General features: G+C 39.4%; 1 protein-coding gene across 5 annotated transcripts in view; it reads right to left on the minus strand.

The window, feature by feature from the left end:
• Positions 1–26,536, minus strand: part of GLIS1 (GLIS family zinc finger 1) — a 260,750-nt gene that overhangs the window by 192,653 nt on the left and 41,561 nt on the right. For 2 of the 5 annotated variants that reach the window (XM_070745925.1, XM_070745921.1), the window contains exon 1: positions 20,313–20,545. The exons of 1 other annotated variant lie outside the window; for it this stretch is intronic. The gene's annotated coding sequence lies outside the window, so the exon portion shown is untranslated. Of the gene's footprint in view, positions 1–20,034; positions 20,100–20,312; positions 20,546–20,968; positions 20,986–26,536 lie in introns of those variants that run through there. 2 more of the 5 variants (XM_070745923.1, XM_070745924.1) reach the window with 2 other exon arrangements.

Here is a 26,536-nt window from a genome sequence, read left to right on the forward strand (position 1 = left end):
TGCCCAGCTGACTTCTGGCTCACACAGAGGTTCTGAGAGGGTGATTTTGGCTTCCAGAGAGCGTCTGGGGGATGCAGGAGGGTGTTTTTACCCTCCCCTGGGTCCAGGGAAGCCTTTGGAGCCTGGGGAGGGAGAAACACGAGCCTACTGGGCCCACCAGGAGTTGGGAAACAGGCCATTTCTGGCCTCCAGTGGGCCTCTGGGGGGTGGGGGAAGCTGTTTTCATCCTACCGGCGCATTGAATTAGGGGTGTATGCATGATAGTGCGCGTGCATGCTCTTTTGGCACCCGAGGGAGAAAAAGTTCGCCATCACTGGTCTAATCCAAATCTTACTGGATTATTCTGTTATTCTGTGCTGTTTGCAATTAATTAGCTCAATAATTAAATCAGGGAGAAGCTAAGTTACTAAGAATGAGAAATGATTATTATCGTGAAGCTGTGAAAGATTTTCTCTTCACTTTCTCTGTGAAAGTGTGTGAGTGTGTGTTTGCAAAACCAAGTTATTTCAGAGCAGATTATAACCATTAAAATTACTATATATTCTCTTAAACAACCAAAGTGATGATTTAATATACAATATATAAAAAGTATACTAGCAGTCCAATATTTTTCCACAGCATATATATGTAAAAACTAGCATATTCACATATTTAAAGACCTGATATAATAATCATTATCCAAAGACACACAGTAGACAATAATATAGTTAGATGCTTCTCACCAGAAAAAGCATTCCACAACTAGGCACAGGCAATTCACCTGTTAGTGGGATTCTCCTCTTTACATGAGCAGAGATTTGTACACAACCTCTAAATATAACATAAAGGTGCAGCTTAGACGATTTAAAATATGTTTTGAGTTATAGTTCTTCATGATTTTCCCTCAGAGTACCTGACAAAAAGACATCCTCCAATCCAAAAGATGTTGGTTTCCAGGAGGAAAAAAAAGGTTCTTTAGCCATGAAAATACAGGAAAGCTATGGGGGAAATATCAAGAAGTAAGGCAGCAAAAGCCAGAGCAGTTAGGTCACATTCCTGGAGCAGAGGGGAAAACTGAGCCGCCCCGTGTCTGCGGAGAGGGGCGACATACAAATTAATTAATTGATTGATTGATTGATTGATTGATTGATTGAATGAGTGAATGAATGAATGAATGAATAAATAAATAAATAACAATGAACATCATTCCAAGTTGCTGCTTACCTCTCCCATAGATATGCAATGGGCATTACTTTTTTCTGGATATTTTCATCTTTTTAGTTCCTGCCAAATAAGGCCCATATTTGAATTCAATCTTTCCTTCCTTGGCTTCCCCTGCTACACTGTATTGGTCGCATTCTGTTCGGTTAACCTGCTGGAAGGTGTAACTGAGTTGAGCCCCATTACATCACTTCTTTCCAACGTTTTGTTGAATTGGCAAAAGGAGGGTAGGAGTTTCCAAACTACAGGAGATGATCGACATACTTCGGATTTTAAAATATGCTGTGGATCAGGGGTCCCCAAACTTAGCAAGTTTAAGACTTGTGGACTTCAAACTCCCAGAATTCTCTAGCCAGCTATACTGGCTGGAGAATTCTGGGAGTTGAAGTCCATAAGTCTTAAAATTGCCACGTTTGAAGACCTCTGCTGTGGATGCTCTTGTAAAATGGCTCCTGGAGAGGAGTTGCCATTTATAGAATGATAGATATGGGGAGCACAGTTATCCCCAAATTACTACACCAACTCTACTATTAGATTATAAACAGAGTTGTTTCACGTAGTAACCACTTCATTTAATGACTGAATTGCCAGTCCTTTGTGGCTATTAAATGATGACTTCTGGTAGAATGTTATGAGTGATTATCTCTTAGTTCCTGCCTGTCACTTTCCACCCAATGGTTTCTTCTAATCCTACTACTCTCTAAACAAAACTGATTCTCTGTTTTCATTTTCTAAGATAGCTTATGCAATTCATTTGGCAGCCAAAGGCATTCTTAGAAAATAAAACTAACAATGGAGACCAATGCTCTTATTGCAACGTGCCAACTTTTTATTTCCAAACAGATAATTTTTAAAAAATCACGCAAAGCAAGAAGGGCGCCTGCAGACATTCTGGTACATCCAAGATTTGTGTTCAGGATTCCTAATCCAAGCATTTGATTTATGCTTCATCTGCATTCTGAATATTACAGGAATCTGAAGCTGGATTGTAGAGATAAGAAGTGCCAGCATATCTCCAACTCAAGACAAATTAAAGGGGTGGGTGGGAACGACACTATTACCATATTATTTTTAATTTCTAAATTATTTTCCATGTTGGAAACTTTACTGATGTAGCTGACTATGAGAGAAGCCACATTCTCTTCACTATTTAATAATAATAATAATAACAACAACAACAACAACAATAACAACAATAACAACAATAACAACAATAACAACAATAACAACAATAATAACAATTATTATTATTATTATTATTATTATTATTATTATTATTATTATTATTATTATTATTAGACTTGTATGCCGCCCCTCTCCGAAGACTCGGGACGGCTCACAACAACAATGGAACTATACAGATAAAAATTTAATAATTAAAAACTGTAACTAAAACCCATTACCTTACAAACAATCGATACTACACAATCATAAGCACGCATAACTTTCAATGGTCGGGGGGGGATACACTAACTACCCCATGCCAGGCGACATAGATAGGTCTTAAGGTTCTTGTGGAAGACGTGGGTAAAATGAGGACCCGGATTGTGGGGGCAAAATGATGGCTCTGTAAAAAGGGCTATTGCTAACATGTTGTAAGCCGCCATGAGTCTAAGGAGAAGGGCAGCATAAAAATCGAATAAATAAATAAATAAATTTGTTTATTTGTTTGTTTATCAAATTTATAGGAGGCCCTTCTCCTAGTGGACTTAGGGTGGCTTACAAAAATAAAAAGATTACAAAATTAAGATATCCCAATACATAGAATAAAAACAAGTAGAAAAATTAAAACTCAGTATAAACAGTATACAGTAATACCTCGTGTTACTAACCTAATTGGTTCCCGGGGGAGGTTCGTAAGACGAAACATTGTTTCCCATAGGAAACAATGTAAAATCAATTAATCCGTGCAACAAAAAACCCCGGAAAAAAACGCCACCGCCCTGGCTGTCAGCTTTTGAAACAGCCGGGGGGCTTCTCGGCGGCCTCCCGAACGCTGAACACCAAACCCAAACTTCCGGGTTCGGTGTTCGAGAGGCCGCCTAGAAGCCCCCCGGCTGTTTCAAAAGGTGACAGCCGGGCTTCTCAGCGGACTCCCAAACGCCGAACTCAGAAGTTCGGCAAAAGTTCAGGTTCGGGAGGCCGCTGAGAAGCCCCGCCGCCTGGCTGTCACCTTTTAAAACAGCCGGGGGGCTTCTCAGTGTCCTCCTGAACCCGAACGTCAAACCCGAACTTCCGGGTTCGACGTTCAGGAGGCCGCCGAGAAGCCCCCCGGCTGTTTTAAAAGGTGACAGCCGAGCGGCAGGGCTTGTCAGCGGCCTCCCGAACCTGAACTTTTGCCGAACCTCTGGGTTCGGCATTCGGGAGGCCGCTGAGAAGCCCCGCCGCCTGGCTGTCGTCTTTTTAAACAGCCGGGGGGCCTCTCGGCGGCCTCTCGAATGCCAAACCCTGAAGTTCGGGTTTGGCGTTCGGGTTCAGGTGGAGGCTGAGAAGCCGCCTGGCTGTTTCAAAAGGCGACAGCCGGGCGGCGGGGCTTCTCGGCAATGGCGGTAGCGGGTTCGTAAGAAGAAAAAAGTTTGTAAGAAGAGGCAAAAAATTTCTGAACTCCGGGTTCGTATCTCGGGTTGTTCGTAAGACGAGGGGTTTGTATCATGAAGTACCACTGTACAATCATAACTCATTCATAATACTGGCCCGAGCGGAAAACTATTGCTCAACAACTCAACAACAAGGTACCCAGGTGCTCGGTGAGGAATTCAGAGCTTTTTTGGACAGGCATTTAAACTAGGTAAAGGGGACAGAGATGTACCAGATGTGGAGGATTTCTGTCCCCGACCAATGAGGATAAATCAGTTTCTGGAAGCTTATGAAAAGGGAGCTGAAAATAAAATAGATGTAGTTGTTGATGATAAGGGGCAAACTAATAATGAAAATAATGTTCTTCGGGTAATGTGCACGAATGCTCGAAGCTTGAGCAACAAGCTCTGTGAGTTAATGGCCATAATATCTAGAGATAATTTGGATCTGGTTGCCATAACTGAGACATGGTTTAAGGATTCCAATGAATGGGAAATATCCATACCAGGATATACACTGTATAGGAAGGATAGAATAGAGAGAAGGGGAGGTGGAGTAGCCATTTATGTTAAAGAAAGTCTGAAAACAATACTAATTCAAAATACATGTAAAGATCTGGAGACCCTCTGGATTTGCATGCAAAATAAAGACGGTTCTGTCATTAGAATTGGGGTGATCTATAGGCCTCCAGGGCAATCTGAGGAACATGACAACAAGATGGTGGATGAGATTACCCTAATGGCAGTAAAGGGAGATATTGTGGTTATGGGTGATTTCAACATGCCTGATGTTGACTGGAATATCCCCAGTGCCCTTACATGCAAAAGTAAGAATATAGTAGAGGCCTTTACAGGAGCAGCTATGGCACAGCTAGTTAAGACACCAACTAGAGGGGAGAATATTCTAGATTTAGTTTTTACAAATGGGAATCGGGTTTCAGAGGTCAAGGTGGGAGAAAATTTAGGTTGCAGCGACCATCTATGTTTGTGGTTTGATGTAAAAACTGATTGTGAGCAATCCTATACTGCAACCAAAGTATTGGATTTCAGAAAAACAAATTTTAATGCAATGGGGGAATATTTAAATAATGAATTAAAGGGGAGGGATAAAATGGCAGGAGCGAGCACCCAGTGGACTGTATTAAAAAAGGCCATCTTAAAAGCCACAAGACTTTATGTAAAGCAAGTAACTAAAGGTAAAAGGAAGAAGAAACCGCTATGGTTTAGCAATGATGTAAGGGCTATAGTCAATGAAAAGAAGGCTGCCTATAGGAGGTATAAAGAGTCTGGAAGTATAGCTGATAGAGAGGTGTATAAAATGAGACAGAAGGAGGCGAAACAGATAATATATGCTGCTAAAGCCTCAAAAGAGGAAGAAATAGCAAAATCTGTAAAGAAGGGGGATAAAACCTTCTTCAGATATATTAGTGATAGGAAGAAGAAAAACTGCAGCATCACAAAGCTTAGTACCGGGAATAATACATGCATTAATGGGAATAAGGAGATCGCTGACCATTTCAATAGCTACTTCTGTTCAGTTTTCTCAAAGGACACCTTACAAAATAATACTATAGAGGGATATAGCATTGCTTCCAGCTGTACGGATTCAGCTCCAGTGATCTTAGAAGCTGATGTCTTAGAAGAACTTGAAAGATTAAAGATAAATAAGGCAATGGGTCCAGATGGCATCCATCCCAGAGTTCTTAAAGAACTCAGATCTGTCATTGCTACCCCCCTGACTGATTTGTTTAACCAATCCCTGTTAACAGGAGATGTTCCTGAGGATTGGAGAATGGCCAGTGTTGTGCCTATCCACAAGAAGGGCAGTAGAGAAGAAGCTGGAAACTACAGGCCAGTTAGCTTGACATCAGTTGTAGTTAAAATGATGGAGACTCTACTCAAAAAGAGGATAAATCAGCATCTAAAAAACAATAACTTATTGGACCCAAATCAGCATGGCTTTACTGAAGGCAAATCGTGTCAGACTAATCTCATTGAGTTCTTTGACTATGTCACAAAGGTGTTGGATCAAGGTGGTGCCGTGGATATTGCCTATCTGGACTTCAGCAAAGCCTTTGATACGGTTCCACATAAAGAGCTGATAGATAAATTAGTGAAGATTGGACTTAATCCCTGGATAGTTCAGTGGATTTCAAGCTGGCTGAAGCATAGACATCAGAGAGTTATTGTTAATGGCGAGTATTCTGAGCAGAGACAGGTTACAAGCGGTGTGCCACAAGGGTCTGTTCTGGGTCCTATTCTTTTTAATATGTTTGTGAGTGACATAGGGGAAGGTTTGGTAGGGAAGGTTTGCCTATTTGCTGATGACTCTAAAGTGTGCAATAGGGTTGATATTCCTGGAGGGGTCTGTAATATGGTAAATGATTTAGCGTTACTAGATAAATGGTCAAAGCAATGGAAACTGCAGTTTAATGTTTCCAAATGTAAAATAATGCAATTGGGGAAAAGGAATCCTAAATCTGAGTATTGCATTGGCAGTTCTGTGTTAGCAAAAACTTCAGAAGAGAAGGATTTAGGGGTAGTGATTTCTGACAGTCTCAAAATGGGTGAGCAGTGTGGTCGGGCAGTAGGAAAGGCAAGTAGGATGCTTGGCTGCATAGCTAGAGGTATAACAAGCAGGAAGAGGGAGATTGTGATCCCCTTATATAGAGCGCTGGTGAGACCACATTTGGAGTACTGTGTTCAGTTCTGGAGACCTCACCTACAAAAAGATATTGACAAAATTGAACGGGTCCAAAGACGGGCTACAAGAATGGTGGAAGGTCTGAAGTATAAAACGTATCAGGAAAGACTTAATGAACTCAATCTGTATAGTCTGGAAGACAGAAGGAAAAGGGGGGACATGATCGAAACATTTAAATATGTTAAAGGGTTAAATAGGGTTCAGGAGGGAAGTGTTTTTAACAGGAAAGTGAACACAAGAACAAGGGGACACAATCTGAAGTTAGTTGGGGGAAAGATCAAAGGCAACATGAGAAAGTATTATTTTACTGAAAGAGTAGTAGATCCTTGGAACAAACTTCCAGCAGACGTGGTTGGTAAATCCACAGTAACCGAATTTAAACATGCCTGGGATAAACATATATCCATTGTAAGATAAAATACAGGAAATAGTAAAAGGGCAGACTAGATGGACCATGGGGTCTTTTTCTGCCGTCAGTCTTCTATGTTTCTATGTTTCTAACTCCAGGCCCTCCAAGTCTTTTAGAAGGCGAGGAGACTGGGGTCATTACGAATCACTGGGTGGAGTTGTTCCAGAGAACCGGGGCCACAACAGACAAGGCTCTTCCTCGTGGTCCCACCATCTGGCATTGCTTGGCCGATGGGACCTGGAAAAGGCCAACTGTGCAATCTAATCAGCCACTGGGACATGTGAGGCCAAAGAAGGTCCCGTAAATAATCTGTAGATTAAAATACTAATCTACAGAACAAAACCAACAGTCAAACTCCTTTCTTTAGGTAAGATAGCAAATCAGGTCTTCATGTGATTGAGGCAGTGCAAGAGGAAAAAACCACCAAGAAATAAATATAATTCTAAAGACTGCTGTATCCTGGTTTGCACTCTGCCAATAAAGGGGCGGGGGAGGGACCTAAAAGGACAGAAGAACCTAAACAGGAAGAAAGTTGCACTGAACCATCAACAGTAGCTGATAACAAGGCAAGTTAGCTTTATCCATTCAAAACATCCAGAAAATAGAACGTACCTTTTATACCTTCTGCATATTTTCCAAGCCGGCAGACTGCCAATTCTATAGTAATGGTTTTTAAAAATGCCCCTAACAACAAGGATTCTCCCTTTGCCAGATTTCAGTATTTATAAGCAAGTCCAAATCTGTGAGAAAATTCAATTGAATGCAGATGGCAGGAAATTCCTTCAAAATGACAGTGGCCAAATGCAAACCACAAGACATGAAAATAACCCAAGATACTAGACAAGGAGAACATCATATATGTATGTATGTATGTATGTATGTATGTATGTATGTATATATGTATATATGTATGTATGTATTGTTTTATTGTATTGTGAGCCGCCCCGAGTCTACGGAGAGGGGCGGCATACAAATCTAATAAATAAATAAAATGTATGTATGTATATGTGTGTGTTTTCATAGATTTTCACGGGTACAGGTATGACGGTCTTTGCATATTCGGGTTTCTTCCCATGTAGGATTCAGAAATTTCTGGCGACGTTTCGACAAGGTCCCACTCGTCATCTTCAGGCTGGTGCTTCTGTCCTTGTTCTAGGGCGAACACAGCGAGAAGGCAGCTCAGGTCTCGCGACAGGCTGCAGGTTTATTGGACTTCTGTAGAGCAATGATTCCATTTGCCACAATTAAAGCATAAAAGGCTGAGAAATTAATGAAAAGAGTAAAGAGGGTATTTTGACAGAATGAATGCAATCCTAGGTAGATTCACCAGTGTAAACAGACTGGGCATGTCTTTCTTACATCTTCTCATCTTCTCATGTACTGCATGGTATAATACACCATTTGGCAGATATGCAATTTTAATAAAATTCTCTGAGTTATGTTTTTTTGGCTCAGAAATGGTCTGGGCCATGGGCTTGCACTATCTGCTGTTGAGTTGAGTATGTCCTAACAATAGTTTAGCAAAAGAAAAAAAATCAGACTTGTGAGTTAAAGGTATAAAATTATTCTTCTTAATTAGACTTCCCTTCTCTTCCCTTTAGGGACAGTAGAAACCATCCTCTCCTTGACTGCACACCTTCTTTCTCTACAGGATAACACTTTTTCTCTCTTGCACTATCTCAGCCTTTTTGTCTTCTAATTGTCTTCCAATCTCAGCCTTCCTTATCATTTAGTAGAGAGGTGATGTTAAATACAGGTAATGCTCAACTTACAACAATTAGTGACATTCAAAATTGCCACAACATTGAAAAAAAGTATGAAGATTAATAATAATAATAATAATAATAATAATAATAATAACAACAACAACAACAACAACAACAACGATAATGATAATAATAATAATTGATTAGATTTGTATGCTGCCCCTCTCATTTGCTTGGCAAATGACTCATATTTATGATGGCTGCAGTGGAATCATGTCATCACTTTTTGCAACCGCCTGACAAGCAAAGATAATGGGAAAGCCAGATTTTTTTAACAACCGTTTTACTAACTCAATGACTGCAACTATTCACTTAACAACTGCAACAAGGAAGGTCATAAAATGGAGCAAAAATTAACAAATGTCTAACTTAGCAACGGAAATATTGTCATGTTGGCATTGGACCAGAGTACCTCTGGAACTGCCTGCTACCGCACGAATCCCAGCGAACGATAAGGTCCCACAGAGTTGGCCTTCTCCGGGTCCTGTTGACCAAACAATGTCGTTTGTCGGGCCCCAGGGGAAGAGCCTTCTCTGTGCAGCCCCGGCCCTCTGGAATCAACTCCCCCCGGAGATTAGAACTGCCCCCAGACTCCTTGTCTTTCGTAAATTACTCAAGACCCATCTATACTGCCAGGCACGGGGGAGTTGAGACACCTTTCCCCCAGGCTTTTTTATATTTATGTTTGAGTATGTATATGTTGTTTGCTTTTTTAAATATGATAGGGTTTTATGTGCTTTTTAATATTAGATTTGTTTTCACTGGAATATTGTTTTTTATTATTGTTGTGAGCCGCCCCGAGTCTTCGGAGAGGGGCGGCATACAAATTTAATAAATTGAATTGAATAAATTGAATAAGTTGAGGACTACCTGTATTATAAAACAATACACACAGGTCAGGGTTGAGATGTAGATTACCTGGTGTTCTCTGAACTTGATTGCTGGCTTGCACACATTTTATTTCCTAATTAATAATGAATCAATAAGCTAGTAAAGCAACTATTAATCAGTGATGCAACAGAGTTCGGTAATGAAACACATGCAAAAAAACACCAAGCTTAGAGAGAAAGCTGTGTATTATAAAACATCAACAAAGCTTAAAAAAAATCTTTGCACATTACTAACAAAGTTGAATTTACATATCCTAAATATCTGGGAGGCGGTTATAAAGCCTCTGAACAGTATCTGGTGTCTGCCAGGCTTTTCACTCTCCATTAATCAGTGCAATTTCATTTGAAAGCAAACAATGCAGCTGTTAAGTTCACAATAGTGACTGGAAGAATGGAAGAATACCTTCTGCATATTGTGAAACTTCTAGTCACCAGAGGCATTGGAGAGAATCTGATTGTTATCAACTCTTATTCATCTCAACGTGCTTTAAATATATAAAACTGTAATTAGGTGATTTACCTTAAAGAAATGTCAGAGTGCCTAATGAAGTTGGAATCTAGCATCTGAAAACTTTGGCTACAAAAGCCATTAGTTTCGAGGCTTATTTTCAGCTTGAATCACAGAGAAACTATTATGGAGGCTATAATAAATACATAACTGGAACAGCTGCTAAATAAGTTAAGTGATTTGAATTCCCCCTAGTGGCACTTAAATGGAAATGGAAATTAAAAAGTTTTCCTTAATGCAGTAATTTTGATGAGAACAAAGAACCACAAACTCTTAAATCAAAACACATTCCATCATGAGATCCTTAATTTTGTGCAGTGTTTTGTTACACCAAAATAAATATAGTTATATTATCAGTAATATAAAATATGTTCCCAAAGAATGCTTTAATAAACTAGAGGAAGATTCTATCATGAAAGACAATCTTGTTTGTTTCTTGTTGACTTCTATTGCTCATCGTACTGTATTAATGCTGCTCCTCTGCAACATTTACACACTCTGTATTTAAGGCTGAAATTGCCTCTTGAACCACTAAGTAAGAGAGATCAATACAATATACCGTAATTTCTTTCTTTCTTTTAATCTAGTCATGGACTGCTGCTATGGTCAGAGAAAACTAAGCAGCAAACATCTGCATACTTGTAAGTAATTTTAAAATGTAAGCTCCTCGGTTTCTTATAGAAACATTGAAGATTGATGGCACAAAAAGACCTCCTGGTCCATCTAGTCTGCCCTTATACTATTTCCTGTCTTTTATCTTAGGATGGATATATGTTTATCCCAGGCATCTTTAAATTCAGTTACTGTGGATTTACCAACCACGTCTGCTGGAAGTTTGTTCCAAGCATCTAATACTCTTTCAGTAAAATAATATTTTCTCACGTTACTTCTAATCTTTCCCCCAACTAACCTCAGACTGTGCCCTTTTGTTCTTGTGTTCATTTTCCTATTAAAAACACTTCTCTCCTGAACCTTATTTAACCCTTTAACATATTTAAATGTTTCTATGGTTTATGGTAAATGTTTATGGTAAAGTAATTCTGTTTTTCTTTTACACACAATTGTGTGCAAATCTAGGCACAAAGCAAAGAGAAGACAGCCTTCTATATAGAAAACCTGGCCTGCGTAACAAAAAATACTAATAAAATTGCACGCAGAAAATTCTGAATATAGTAATGGCAAATTACTGCAGCCTAATAACAAAATAAAATCGTATGTTTGGGAGGGTTACATATGTGCTTATCCAATTGTAACAGAAATTAATAAAGAAAATATACTATCTCTTAAAGTAGTACAGTGATACCTCGTCTTACAAACGCCTTGTCATACAAACTTTTCAAGATACAAACCCAGGGTTTAAGATTTTTTTGCCTCTTCTTACAAACTATTTTCACCTTACAAACCCACCACGGCTGCTGGGATGCCCCACCTCCGGACTTCCATTGCCAACGTAGCACCCGTTTTTGCGCTGCTGGGATTCCCCTGAGACTCCCCTCCATGGGAAACCCCACCTCTGGACTTCCTTGTTTTTGTGATGCTGCAGGGGAATCCTAGCAGCGCAAAAATGGGTGCTTCGTTGGCAACGGAAGTCCGGAGGTGGGGTTTCCTAGCGAAGGGAGCCTCATTGAAATGGCAGCATTGCAAAAACACAGAGGTCCAGAGGTGGGGTTTCGAGGACTTTGGTGTTTTCGCGATGCTGCGATTTCAATGAGGCTCCCTTCGCTGGGAAACCCCACCTCCGGACTTCTGTTGCCAGCAAACAGCTCGTTTTTGCGATGCTGGAATTCCCCTGCTGGGATTCCCCTGCAGCATCACAAAACAGGGAAGTCTGGAGGTGGGGTTTCCCATGGAGGGGACCCTCAGGGGAATTCCAGCAGCGCAAAAACGGGCGCTTCAGCTGGCAAAAGGGGTGAATTTTGGGCTTGCATGCATTAATCGCTTTTCCATTGATTCCTATGGGAAACATTGTTTCGTCTTACAAACTTTTCACCTTAAGAACCTCGTCCTGGAACCAATTAAGTTTGTAAGACAAGGTATCACTGTACTCTATTTTGTAAACCTTAGAATAAAGAATTTTGCAAAGTAGGCATTTGCGCTCCTATTAGGATGTTGTTATTCTCTTTAGAGCAATTTGGCTCATAGTATCAACTTCCTATTTATTTCATCCTGGTCTTCAGCCTTTCAGAGTTCCATGTCATCTCATTTTCTTGGTACTGCATTTTCCAGGCATCTGTGGGTTTCAGGGTTGAATGTAGTATGCCACATACTTTAGTTTCCCTCATTAATAATAAATCACTACAATTACAATTTAGGATTAAAATATTCTACCTTGTGCTTAACATTTGCCCTCAGCAAATTAACTAAGTAGGCCATATTGGATTCCATTCCTGGAAAGAGATGCTAATAATTGAAGGTCAGGGAGGGACCAAACAATGCACTATATTTCAAGATAGGAGTCTAATAAGATCCATTAATCCCCAAATACTAGAAGTAAAGCAATCACTAAATTCACACAAAAAATGAAACAACAATCAACAGATTACTAGAAAACATTTGATTCTAAAAAAAATTGAAATAGTTTTGTTAATCAAATGTATGCATTACTTCTAAAACAAAGTATGTTATTTTGTTTGTATTCTATATGCATTTCAGTAGGCATTTTACTTAATAAGCACATTTTTTTCCAATTCTTTCCAGGAATAGAATTCATTTATTCTATAAATTTCATCCAAACAATTGGAAAATTGAAAAGATAATTGCAGTCCAATTTATTATCAGATATGTACAAAATATCTCCGAGACCACCTTCTGCTGCACAAATCCCAGCGACCAATTAGGTCCCACAGAGTGGGCCTTCTCCGGATCCCGTCAACTAAACAATGTCATTTGGTGGGCCCCAGGGGAAGAGCCTTCTCTGTGGCGGCCCCGACTCTCTGGAACCAGCTCCCCCCAGAGATTAGAACTGCCCCCACCCTCCTTGCCTTTCGTAAACTCCTCAAAACCCACCTTTACCATCAGGCATGGGGGAACTGAGATATCTCCCCGGGGCCTATACAATTTATGTATGGTATGTTTGTACGTATGTCTGCTTAATAATGGGGGTTTTAAAATATTTTAAATTATTAAATTATTAGATTTGTTATGAACTGTTTTATTGTGTTGTGAGCCGCCCCGAGTCTACGGAAAGGGGCGGCATACAAATCTAATTAATAAATGAATGAATGAATGAATGAATGAATGAATGAATGAATGAATGAATGAATAAAACAAATTCTCACCATCTTTATTCATAATGAAAATAATTGAGTATATCGTCCAGAGATAAACTAGTGTAAACCAATACATTATACAAATTCCTTCCTTCTGTCTTTACCTACTTCCCTAGGTACTTTCTGTAATTTTCACAGTATAAAACGCACCTTTTTCCTATCTAAAAGAGGATGAAAATTTGGGTGTACCTTATATTCTGAATGTAGCTTTTTTAAGCTTTTTTTTCCCAGCCCTAACTAGGTGCTAACGATCTTCTCAGCAATTACCTTACAGGTTCTTTCATTATTACTCTTTCCAAAGAATGTTTTCCAAGCCCTTAGTCTTTGCATGGCTTTTTCATGGCTCTGCTTGTTCCCAATGTTTCTTTCCAGCCCTAATCAGGTGCTAATGATGTTCCCAGCTCTTACCGGCTTGCAAGCTCTTTCGTGGTTGCTCTCTTGGAATAAGGTTGGGTTTTCTTTCAGCCCCAGCCAGAGGATAAGATAAGGTGCTGAAGCTGACCAGAGTAAGGACGCTAGCCAGATGAATATCTGGTAAGCAGATTCTTTTCCCTATTTTCCTCCCCAAAAATGAAGGTGCGTATTATATCCCATGCATCTTATACTCCCCAAAATACAGTACTTTTTCACAGTGGATTTGAGCCTTGTAATTCTCATACTATATGCAACTACAGGGAATTGTAGCAAGTTCATCGGTGGCAATGCAGAACTGTATAAAAAGGAATGCATACTTTGACCAAGGTTTGTTCTATTGCTACGCAACAAACTCCTCTTGCTAGAATTATATTTCTCTGCACTATGAAGCCATGACCAGCTTCATACTATATACAAGCAGCATTCTGACAGAGAATAGTGAACTATTGAATTCCCTCACACTGAATGTCCATAATTCTATACCAGCAACACAATGCATAGTGGCATACTCAAGAATATAATCAAGAGCTTCTGTATGCGTGCCAACTGGCATAATTAATTCAAAGGCATTTGTCTTGACAGTAAAGTCATGCTTTCTCCAAAACGGAATAGTGTTCAGTTGTGTTTCATCCATCATTAGGATCAATATCTCTAAGGGGCAGAATGTTAAGGGAGAGGTTCTATTGAAATTTATATATCTCTTAGGGTAAGTCCTGGAAAATATCAAGGTCTCATATTCATAAATGTTTCCTTCTAGGAATCAAGGAAGCAGAACATACTGAGTATTGCATAGCATAACAAGAATTTAAATAGAAAACTACGAAGATGTTAAAAAGTCAAGACACATTTTTTTAAAAAAAATCATATTGGCCATTATCAGAGAAACCCATTGAAACATTTGAGATGTATGTATGTTTCACCCTGTTCCCAAATGAAATGAAATTAGGTGAATTAAAATAATTTCTAAAGTAGAACACAAGAAAGGAAGTACCACGATTCTTCATTTACAATTATTCCTGAGATTCTTGCTTTGGCACAAATGATATAAGCCTGCTTTGTAGCAAGGAGAATTGATTGTTTAGAATCCAATCAGAATTTGTTTTTCTGACTAAAGAGATTATGACATGGGTATAAACAAAATGCAGTTAATTTTGGGCTCTGCTCCTTTGACTAGACAGGTCTCCCAGGGCTTGGATCCCACAGTGATACTCTTTGACCTTAGAACTTTGTTCTGCTTGAGTCCACACATCTGCTCTCTTCAAATCTTTATTCTTCCCTGCAGGATGATTCAGAACTGTAAATCCTTGCCTATCTAGGTCCCTCATACACCACTCTCCCATTCAGTGGTAGAACAAGAGAAGGAAGAAATGAATACACTACTGTTCCAATATTCCAAGTCTACGCATTTGGATGCATTCTTCTTAGTTAATAGCTACAATTCTTAACTGATTGATATAACAACTGCAATTCTTATTGATTGATTGATTGATTGATTGATTGATTGATTGATTGATTGGATTTGTATGCCGCCCCTCTCCGTGAACTCTAATCGATACAAACCTTGGAGGAAAGTATCTACAGACCAACTCACGAATTCACCTTCTTTGATTATTAAAACTTTGTGGGAAAGTGTCCAGAAATAGATTCATCCCCTTGCAATTCACCTGGTCCTATTAGAATACTGCAAATTTTATAATACAGGTTTGAATTTAAGCAACTCATTCTCTTTTATGAGTCACCTTCCAATTAATATTTTCCCATTTTCATCACTTTATCAGCTCTGAATTCCAGTTGTTACACCTACACTGAGGGTGAATTATTGCCCCAGCTTCCAGCTTGGGAAAAAGACTGCTCATTAAACAGACCTTACTGATCTATCAAAATTACTCCTATGTTCACACTGCTTCCCTCTGCCCTAAAGTATTTCAGATGGATTGTTCTTCACCTGTCATAAGACAACAGGAGAATAACAAAAATGACAGGCAGACCTACAATATTAAGTCTAATGTGGCTTAAACATGGTCTGGTAGGACAATATGGAATGCAAGTCATAGATAATTTTTTCTTGAGATTATTTTGTATGGCTGTCACTCAGGATTTGTCTCCTTAGTACAGAGGTCTTCAAACTTGGCAACTTTAAGATTTTGGACTTCAACTCCCAGAATTCTCCAGCCAGCATACCTAGCTGGAGAATTCTGGGACTTGAAGTCCATATGTCTTAAAGTTGTCAAGTTTGAGGACCCCTGCCTTAGTACCGTGCAATTTCTCCTGAACATGTAGAAGAAATAGCAGAACTAGGAACCAGAGTCAAGAGAGAAATGGGTCTGGAGCCATTATGTTCCCAGAAGCGATCCAAGTCCATCTCCCTTAAATTCTATTAACTCTTATCTGGCGCCAATTGAGCACTTACTGTTAGTTGACTAGATTCAGCAATAAATCTTAACTGAAACTTAACATTTGATCCTGATTCTTCGCACCTGATAGGTCTATTTGTTCATGTTCATTTGCAGTGGACATAGTCCCAAAAATAAATTCACATTTCATTAGAGATCCTTATATATTTTTCTGATAACATACATTGTGCAAAGAACATATCTTTGATGAAGATATTAAATTAAGATGAAAACAGCTGTGGGAAAATAAAAGAGGTTTAAAAACAAAAATAATAACACCCATACAACCCTTTCCTCCCCTCCCTCTCTTTCATTAACATGGCACACAATATCCAAAAAGGAATGTTATCTAGAAATATTCAAAGGTTTATGAACTGAAAGACAGCAAAATAGAATTACCGTAAGATTGTCCTGCCACTCTCTGAAATTAACAGAACTTTGTTACATAGAAATGTTTCACAATGTTATCTGTTAGAGTTCCATGTTTCATTGTTTATGCGGTAAGTTATTCTACTTAGGCTAGTAATTTTGTTCATTATGTCAAAAATATAAATGAGTAAGAACATTATTCTTTTAACATTTCTAGCAAGATAAGTCTGCAAGGAAGAAATCTGGCTCAGCATTTGGTAAGGTTTGGTAGATTTAGTCCTCAAGTTACAAAAGTAGTCCAAAATTTATGTTAAGTGAGATAGTTACCATTGTTACCATTGTTAAGTGAACCACTTAATAAACATTGTGAGCGAAATAGTCTTCAGAGAAGGGTGACATACAAATCTAATTAATAATAATAATAATAATAATAATAATAATAATAATAATAATAATAAGCCAGTGAAAGTGGTCCCAGTGGTACTTGGCAAGCTGGGCGCAGCGCCAAAGGATCTTAGTGGACATTTGAAAACCATCAGAATTGACAAAATCTCCATCTGTCAATTGCAAAAGACCGCTTTACTGTGATCCGCACACATAATTCGTCGCTACATCATGCAGTCCTAGGTGCTTGGGAAGCGCCCAACTGGTGATGAAATACGAAATCCAGCATAGCAATCTCATTTGCTGAGTTGTATTGACATAATAATAATAATAATAATAATAATAATAATAATAATAATAATGTCAAAGAAACAATTGGTCCATTGCAGGGAGAAAGTGGCAAGAAGGTCACAAGCAACAGGGGGAAAGCAGAACTACTCAACATGTTTTTTGCATCTGTCTTTACACAAAGGGAAAAAACAGTCCAACCTATCAAAAACAGCATCACAAAAACATATTGGGAACACAAGTTAAAATAGGGAAGAAAATGGTAAAGGAATACCTGTCTATTCTAGACAAATTCAAATCACCAGGACCAGATGGATTACACCCCAACGTTCTGAAGGAACTGGCAGATGAGATCTCAGAATCACTGAACTATATCTTTCAAGGTCCTAGAGCACTGGGGAACTTTCAGAGGACTGGAAAAGAGCTGATGTAGTTCCCATCTTCAAGAAAGGGGGGGGGGAACAGATCCAGGAAACTACAGACCTATCAGCCTGACCTCAATACCAGGGAAGATTTTGAAAAAGATAATCAAGCAAACACCTAGAACATCTAGAAACAAACAAAGTAATAACCAAAAGCCAATATGGATTTGTCATAAACAGATCATGCCAGACTAATCTTATAGCATTCCTTGACAAAGTGACAAAATTAGTGGACCAGGGGAATGCTGTCGATGTGGTTTACTTGGACTTCAGTAAGGCTTTTGACAAAGTAGACCATAACCTACTACTAAATAAAGTAGAAAAATGTGGGATAGACAGCAATACCACCAGATGGATTCAAAACTGGCTAACCAACCGCACTCAACATGTAGTACTGAATGGAACTAATCTACACTGAAGGATGTATGCAGTGGAGTACCCCAAAGCTCTGTTTTAGGCCCAGTACTCCTCAACATCTTCATCAATGACTTGGACGAGGGGATAGATGGGGAACTTAGCAAATTTGCAGATGAAATCAAACTGGCAGGAATAGCCAACACTCCAGAAGATAAGCACAAAATACAAAAAGATCTTGACAACTTGAACAATGGGCGCTATCTAACAAAATGAAATTCAATGGTGGAAAAAAAGTAAGGTTCTATAACTAGGCAAGAAAAACAAAATTCACAGGTACAGTATATTTGGTACAATAGTAACTACCCTGTTTCCCCGATAGTAAGACACCCCAGATTGTAAGACATATCGGGGGTTTCAGGGGGGTTGGCTAATATAAGCCGTACCCCGAAAGTAAGACATATGTCTTACTTTCGGGGAAACACGGGGGTATTGCCACCGGATCCTCTCTAGCGAAGGCAACACCCCTCTGCGCCCACCTCACGCGGCGCTCCAACTCACCTCACAGCGTCCCGGCTCCACCGAGCAGCGCAAGAAACAATCCAAGACAGACGCAATGCGCGGTCCTGCCATCCACGCTGCCAGGCCTCATGGCGATGGAAAGAAAGAGAGGGCGAACTCTACCAGCCTGGTTTACTCCGGGAATGCGACGTTATCTTTCCAGTGAAGGCAGCAGCAGCAGCAACAACCCATCCGCCGCCCAGCTCTAGACCATTCACCCTTAAAGGCGAGGGCTGGGCGGAGCTAGCAGCTGAAGGGGAGGGACGGGACGGAAAGCGAAGCTAAGCGAGTTATCACGGCGGCTTTGCTCTCGCTGGCTCCCTTTTGCGCTTCTGTTACACTTGCTTTGCCACCGCCGGCAGTCTACGAGCATCCGCTGGCCGCTGCTGCAGTCACTTTCTGCCTCCGCTGGAGCCGGCTGTGGTTTCTAGCATCCTCTGCTTGGAGAGGACTTTGTAAGTGACGCCGGCTGCTGTACCAGTTTCTTTCCTTCTCCCCCACCCCCATTTTTGTAAGGAAGCGCTGAAAGACACCGCGGAACTTACCGCTGAGTAAATGGCAACTCCTGTCTTGTTTGCCTTCGGACTACTGGCTTTTTTTCCCAATATAAGACATACCCCAAAAGTAAGACATAGTGGGGCTTTTGGGGATAAAAAGAAAGTAAGATACTGTCTTACTTTTGGGGAAACACGGTATGAGAGGGATCGTGGAGTCCTAGTGGACAACCATTTAAATATGAGCCAGCAGTGTGCAGCTGTTGCCAAAAAAGCCAACACAGTTCTAGGCTGCATTAACAGAGGGATAGAATTAAGATTGTGTGAAGTGTTAATACCACTTTATAAGGCCTTGGTAAGGCCATACTTAGAATACTGCATTCAGTTTTAGTTGCCACAATGCAAAAAAGGATGTTGAGACTCTAGTGCAGAGAAGAGCGACAAAGATGATTAGGGGATTTGAGGCTAATACATATGAAGAACAATTGCAAGAACTGGGCATGGCTAGTTTAATAAAAAGAAGGACCAAGGGAGACATGATAGAAGTTTTCCAATATCTCAGTGGTTGCCACAAAGAAGGAGTCAACCTATTCTCCAACGCACCTGAGGGTAGAACAATAAACAATGGGTGGAAACTAAACAAGAAGAGAAGTAGAACTAAGGAGAAATTTCTTGACAGTGGAATAATTAATCAGTGGAACTTGCCTCCAGAGGTTGTGAATGTTCCAGCACTGGAAGTTTTTAAAATGTTGGACAACCATTTTTCTGAAATAGTGTAGGATTTCCTGTCTAAGCAGGGGGTTGGACTAGAAGACCTCCCAGATCCCTTCCAACTCTGTTGTTGTTGTTAATAGTTAAATTAGTAACACTATTGTTAAGTGAATCTGGCTCCCCTATCTTATGTCAGAAGATCATAAAAGATTATTACATGGACACTGCAACTATCATAAATATAAGTTAGTTGTTGCCAAGCATCTGAATTTTAATTACAAGAATGCTGCAACAATCATAGAGGTTGAAAAATGCTAAATACCTTTTTTTCACTGCCCTTATAACTTTGAATGGCCACTAAATGAACTGCTGTAAGTCAAGGACTACCTGTAAGTGAAAAAAAGTTTTCTGAAACATTTCTATATCAACACTTCCTCTCCTCTCACCCCCAACGACATGCAGCAGAATCTATGAAGGAATGGACTATATTCTCATTAAACATTTACAAGCATTATAGATAATCCAGTCAAATAGAACATTTCCTTATTCATAAAGATATATGAATTATTCCAAAGCTAAGGAAATGATCAACAAACTAACCTGGAATTGACCTCTCTTTTCCAAGCCAAAAAAGTTCTCATGAAAGAAACTTAATCTGCTTAAAAAGAATGGAAGCAGCTGAAGGGAATTCCAAAAGAAAAAAACAACCAAAGAAAACACTGTAAACTGTTAAATCCTGGGTTTAAATTATCTCTTCTATATGGAGCAAACCTGAAAGTTAATTTGAACAGTTGTAGGACTAATTATAATCTTTGGAAGATATTTGTAGCCCCACAACAAAGTCTAGTCTAGCCCAGATACCTTCCTAGAATCAACAAAGAGATTTTAAAGGGACAATCATATGTAGGGCTTGAAGGCTACTATAATCTCCTATTTATGTTTCCCAGTAAACAATATTCAGACAGTTTCATTACTGAAAGTAGTGCAACCAACCCCCACTGACAGCTTTATCCTCCATGACCATTCCCTTGTAATGGGGCTTCCCACTTCCCCTAAAGTGGCTAGTAGACCTACGATTGTGGGAAAAAGAAAAATACTGTAGATAAATAACTAGCCCACCCTCTCAAATTATTTAAAAGGTAATCTCCCCGCTTACCAAGCCCTCACAGCATGATGAAGGGAGCAAGAATTACAGACTATAGTAAGATGTTTCAATGGAAGAAATGTGGCTAGATTAGAGAATATCAGAAGCAAACCTTTCAGCCTCTGTTTATTAGGTTATTCATTTAGGCAGAAAAACTGAAGTTTCTGAAGCTCTTTTTCATGGGTGTTTCTGACATAAACTATCTATTAGTTGTTTATATCTAATGTTCATTCAATTACTTTCTCATACCATTACAGCTTTAAAGCAGAGAGGAAGACAGCAGATTCAATAATGCAGGTCCTGAATACAAAATAACAAGTTGGAAGGGACCTTAGAGGTCTTCTAATCCAACCCCTCCTCAAGCAGGGTACCCTATGCCAATGATGGCGAACCTATGGCATGGGTGCCACAGGTGGCACGTGGAGTTATATCTGCTGGCATGTGAGCTGTTGCCCTAGTTCAGCTCCAATGTGCATGTGTGTGCCAGCCAGCTGATTTTTGGCTCACACAGAGGCTCTGGGAGGAAGTTTTTGGCTTCCAGAGAGCCTCTGGGAGGCCTGGGGAGGGTGTTTTAACCCTCCCCCAGCTCCAGGGAAGCTTTTGGAACCTGAGGGGGGCAAAACACAAGCCTACTGGGCCCACCAGAAATTGGGAAACAGGCCATTTCCGGCCTCCAGAGGGCCTCTGGGGAGTGGGGGAAGCTGTTTTCACACACCCCCAGGCATTGAATTATGGGTGTGAGCACTCACACACGCACAATAGCATGCACACACACTCTTTCAGCACCCAATGCACAAAAAAAATCACCATCACTGCCTTATGCCATTCTGAAAATGGCTGTCCAATCTCTTACTGAAAAATTCTAATGAGGGAGCACCCACAATTTCTGGAGTCAAGCCATTCCACTGATTAATTATTCTTACTGTCAGGAAATTTCTCCTTAGTTCTAGGTTTCATCTCTCTTTGAGAATTTTCCATCCATTACTTCGTGTGCTGCCATCAGGTACTTTGGTAAACAGGTCAATCCCCTCTTCTATATGACAACACCTCAAATATTGAAAGACTGCTATTATGTCACTCCATTCATTGTATGATTTAGCCTCCAAACCTCTAATCAATTTTGTTGCTCTTCTTTGCATTCTTTCTAGAGTCTCAACATCTTTTTTGCATCATGGTGAACAGAATAAGATACAGTATTCCAAGTGCAATCTTACCAGGACAATATAAAGTATTTATTTATTTATTTATTTATTTATTTATTTATTTATTTATTTATTTATTTATTTATTTATTTATTTATTCATTCTTTGTCCAATATACAATACATATGGAAGAGAATAGACATTAAGTAATATATATAAAGATAGTAAGTAAAAAAGAAGAGAAGTATATGAGAGGGAGAGAATATATATGATATATGAGATAAGGAAAGACAATTGGACAGGGGATGTTAGGCACACCAGTGCACTTATGCACGCCCCTTACTGGCCTCTTAGGAACCTGGAAAGGTCAATCGTGGATAGTCTAAGGGAGAAATGTTGGGGGTTGGGAGTTGACACTATTGTGTCCGGTAATGAGTCCCACGCTTCGACAACTCGATTGTTAAAGTCATGTTTTTAACAGTCAAGTTTAGAGCGGTTAATATTAAGTTTGAATCTGTTGCGTGCTCTTGTGTTGTTGCGCGATAGCACTTCACCTGCATCAAGTCTCTTTGGGTTCACAGTTTAAAACTTATCATATAGCACCGGAACTACCACATTCACATATTTTATTACAACAGAGTGTTTCATGGTTTAAGTTCAGAGTTTAACATTACTTGACATTAGCAGTAGTGGAACCTTCAGTAAATCAACCCTGAAAAAATAGAATATTCCTTGTCACAATTTCTAATGACCAGAAATATGCTGCAAAAATTGCAATTGTGACAGAATTTATAATTTTTAATTAAAATTTACAACAGGAGTTTCTTAAATTTTGTAGGTTAGTATCTACTACAGCCTTCAGAAAATATAACAAAGAAAAGGAAGAAACCAAAACCAAGTGTTTCTGTGGAAACCAAGTTTTTATTCCTAAACAGAAAAGAAAATCAACAAACACATTCCTTCCAAGATTACTGTTGGCAATAAAAAGCCAAGGTAGTCATCTAGCCATAAAAACAAATCCTAAGCCCACTTTAGGACACTGGCTTTGCAAAGAGTCCAAATAATGTATGAGCTTTCAAATTCCTCAGAACATTATTATTTGCTGGATGGAGCAAGTAGGATAGAATATAATGCTTTGGAAACCGTACTACCCAGAGAATAAATAAACACAGATTCCAGTAGAACTGCTATATTTTTGTGATGGACTACAAGATTGCTGAATTTTTAAAAGAAAAATATTGATAAAATAATAAACAATTGAAACAAACAAATGACATGTTTATGGGCATTTGTCAAACAAAGGCACTACAACAGTAATAGGCCAGTTTGTTTGTTTGTTTGTTTGTTTGTTTGTTTGTTTGTTTGTTAAAAACATGTACAAGATAGCAGGTGTTGGCATAAACATAAACATAAGTAAAGTTGGTACAGGTAAATTAGGACAATAGATCAGTAAGACAGGGACAGGTAGGTACAATGGTGCGCTTATGCACGCCCGTTACACACCCCTTAGGAATGGGGTGAGGTAATTGGCCACTTCCTTGTCATTTTTCTATTTTGCCAACATATGATCGATTTGCATTTCTAGGACTGCATTTTTGTAAAAAAAACAGAAACAAAACACAGCAATGGAAGTGTTACAAAGTGTTCACAAAGAAAGTATAGAGGCACAGGGAAAGTAGGCATAAAGTGGGCAGTCTGGAGGACATAGTACCAAATGGTTAGGAAAGAAGTACAGAGATGGGCAGTGGTGTTCAAGTGACCGAGGGGGAAAAAAGGTTGGTTGATGCTCCAAATTATGAAATTGTATGTACTTTTGGTCTTCATATAGAGCAGTGATGGCAAACCTTTTTTCCTTCAGGTGCCGAAAAAGCGTGGGCGTGCGCTATCCCACATGCACGAGTGCCTACACCCATAATTCAATGCCTGAGGAGATTGAAAACAGCTTCCCAGGCTTCCTGGAGGCCATCTGGAGGCCAGAAATGGCCTGCTTCCCAACTTCTGGTGAACCCAGTAGGCTTGTGTTTCGCCCTCCCCAGGCTCCAAAGGCTTCCCTGGAGCAAGGGGAGGATAAAACACCCTTCCCCATCCTCTGGAAGCCAAAAACACCCTCCCACAGCCTTTGTGTGAGCCAAAAATCAGCTGACCAGCACACACATGCACATTGGAGCTGAGTTAGGGTAACGGCTCGCGTGCCAGCAGATATGGCACCCATGCCATAGGTTCGGCATCACTGATATAGGGTATTCCATGATGTAATAAACATTTAGATTAGCTATTATGCTAGAAGCCCTACATGGCATCGGATCAGAATACCTCCGGAACCATCTTCTGCGCACGAATCCCAGCGACCAATTAGGTCCCACAGAGTTGGCCTTCTCCAGGTTCCGTCGACTAAACAATGTCAGTTGGCGGGCCCCAGGGGGAGAGCCTTCTCTGTGGTGGCCCCAGCCCTTTGGAATCAACTCCCCCCAAAGATTAGAACCACCCCCACACTCCTTGCCTTTCATAAATTGCTAAAGACCCACCTATGTTGCCATGCATGGGGGAAGTAAAATACCTCCAGGCATATATAGTTTGTGCATGGAATGATTGTGTTGCATGGTTTTAATGTTGGGTTTTAAATGTTTTTTTCATATTAGATTTGTTATACTGTGTTATTTTGTTGTGAGCTGCTCCGAGTCCACGGAGAGGGGCGGCATACAAATCTAATAAATTATTAATTATTATTACTATAGAAGGAATCTAGACTGCAAGATCACTAGGGTAAAGAAACAATGGCTGATTCCCATTTTTGATATAAATTGTCCATTCTTAGGAAAAACATGGGATATTCTTTAAAACAATGGAGAAAACAGTAATTGTCTGTCTCACTTATTCAAAGAAGGCAAGGTACTGAAAGCCGAGACAGGATAGCTATAAATTCACTTCACATCACAAGAATTTTTTAAAAAACCAAGATGTTCAAATCATGCTTTCCCACCATTTGTCTCAAATTGAATCAAGATGAATCTATTGCTGAATAAGACTCTGAGGCAAAAATCCAACAAGATATATCTAATTGATCCCTATTGGAAGATTAACATGTTTAAAGTTATGAAAATTATTTTCATAACAGAAATCAATTCTAAGCAAAGCAGACAGCCTTGGGTTATGGATGGAATTAAAACAAAATCCTCATATTACTTTTAAGATGTTGTCTATTAGAAGGACATCTTTGCTGAACTTAACGTTTGTTTACTAAGGAAGTCTGACAGACTTGAAATGAAAGTGACAGAGAAGACAGAGATTAGAACAAAGCTGTGAGGCAAATACAACATTTTTTTAAAAATGGCCTATTGTTGCTCATATTTTTAATACTCTTCCTTTATACCTTCCCCAGATTCTTATTTTCCATAATATCAAAGTATTCCCAGCTGATACAACAAATCCTTTTAAAATTGTCTCATTCTCTCCTGAAGCCTGTACTAGGGATGCCAGTATTCATTTGCTAAACACTGTATATCCAAATCCAAAAGCAGGCTGGATTTCTTTCAATATTGTGCAATAGAGGTATTATTCTAATCCACACCATTCTGCTTGAGAGAAAACTGAAATGTGGATATCACTTCCACAAAAACAACAATCAAGTCTGACACCAGTTTAACATGCAACTAGACTAACATCTGCCTTAAATAGTTAACTTTGATCCATCAGGAGCAAGTCACTGCATAATACAAATCTTCACCTTCTATTGCTTGTCCCACAATCTAGAATGCAGTATGTACCATATTTCCACCAAAGCATATGACAGCAAGAATTTACATGCATTTGTCATATCATTTACACGTAAGATATATAGATGCCTCCCACCCATATTCAGGACGTTATGGAAAACCAGGCTATTCTCCTTAACAATTAAGCGTGGATCCCCTGTTGAATGGGGTTTTGTTTATTTGTTTGTTTATTAGGTCATTTATAAGAGTCTGTCTTCACACTACTTTTTTTCTTTATTGGTACTATTCTCAGAACCAATTATAAATTATAGTTTCGCCATGAGTCAGAAAGCTTCCAAACTGGTAAATAAAATAATAAAATAAAATAATAAGGACATGAATGTTAATTCCATTTAATTATACCAAAGCATGTTACTTTTTGTACTCCAGTTGTGAATGTGGAACTTAATATGATTTATGGCAAGGGAAAAAAAACATTCTTAATATTTTAAATGTTATCTACTGCAGTGTTTCCCAACCTTGGCAACTTGAAGATATTTAGACTTCAAATCCAGAATTCCCCAGCCAGCGAATGCTGGCTGGTGAATTCTGGGAGTCGAAGTCCAGGTATCTTCAAGTTGCCAAGGTTGGGAAACACTGAACTGTACAGTGTTCCCTCGCTTTTCACGGGGGATGCGTTCTGAGACCGCCTGCGAAAGTCAAATTTTCATGAAGTAGAGATGCGGAAGTAAATACACTATTTTTGGCTATGAACAGTATCACAAACCTTCGCTTAACACTTTAAACCCCTAAATTGCAATTTTCCATTTCCTTAGCAACCATTCA

The sequence above is a fragment of the Erythrolamprus reginae genome, chromosome 3 (genome assembly GCF_031021105.1).
Source record: "Erythrolamprus reginae isolate rEryReg1 chromosome 3, rEryReg1.hap1, whole genome shotgun sequence".
Lineage (NCBI taxonomy): Eukaryota > Metazoa > Chordata > Lepidosauria > Squamata > Dipsadidae > Erythrolamprus > Erythrolamprus reginae.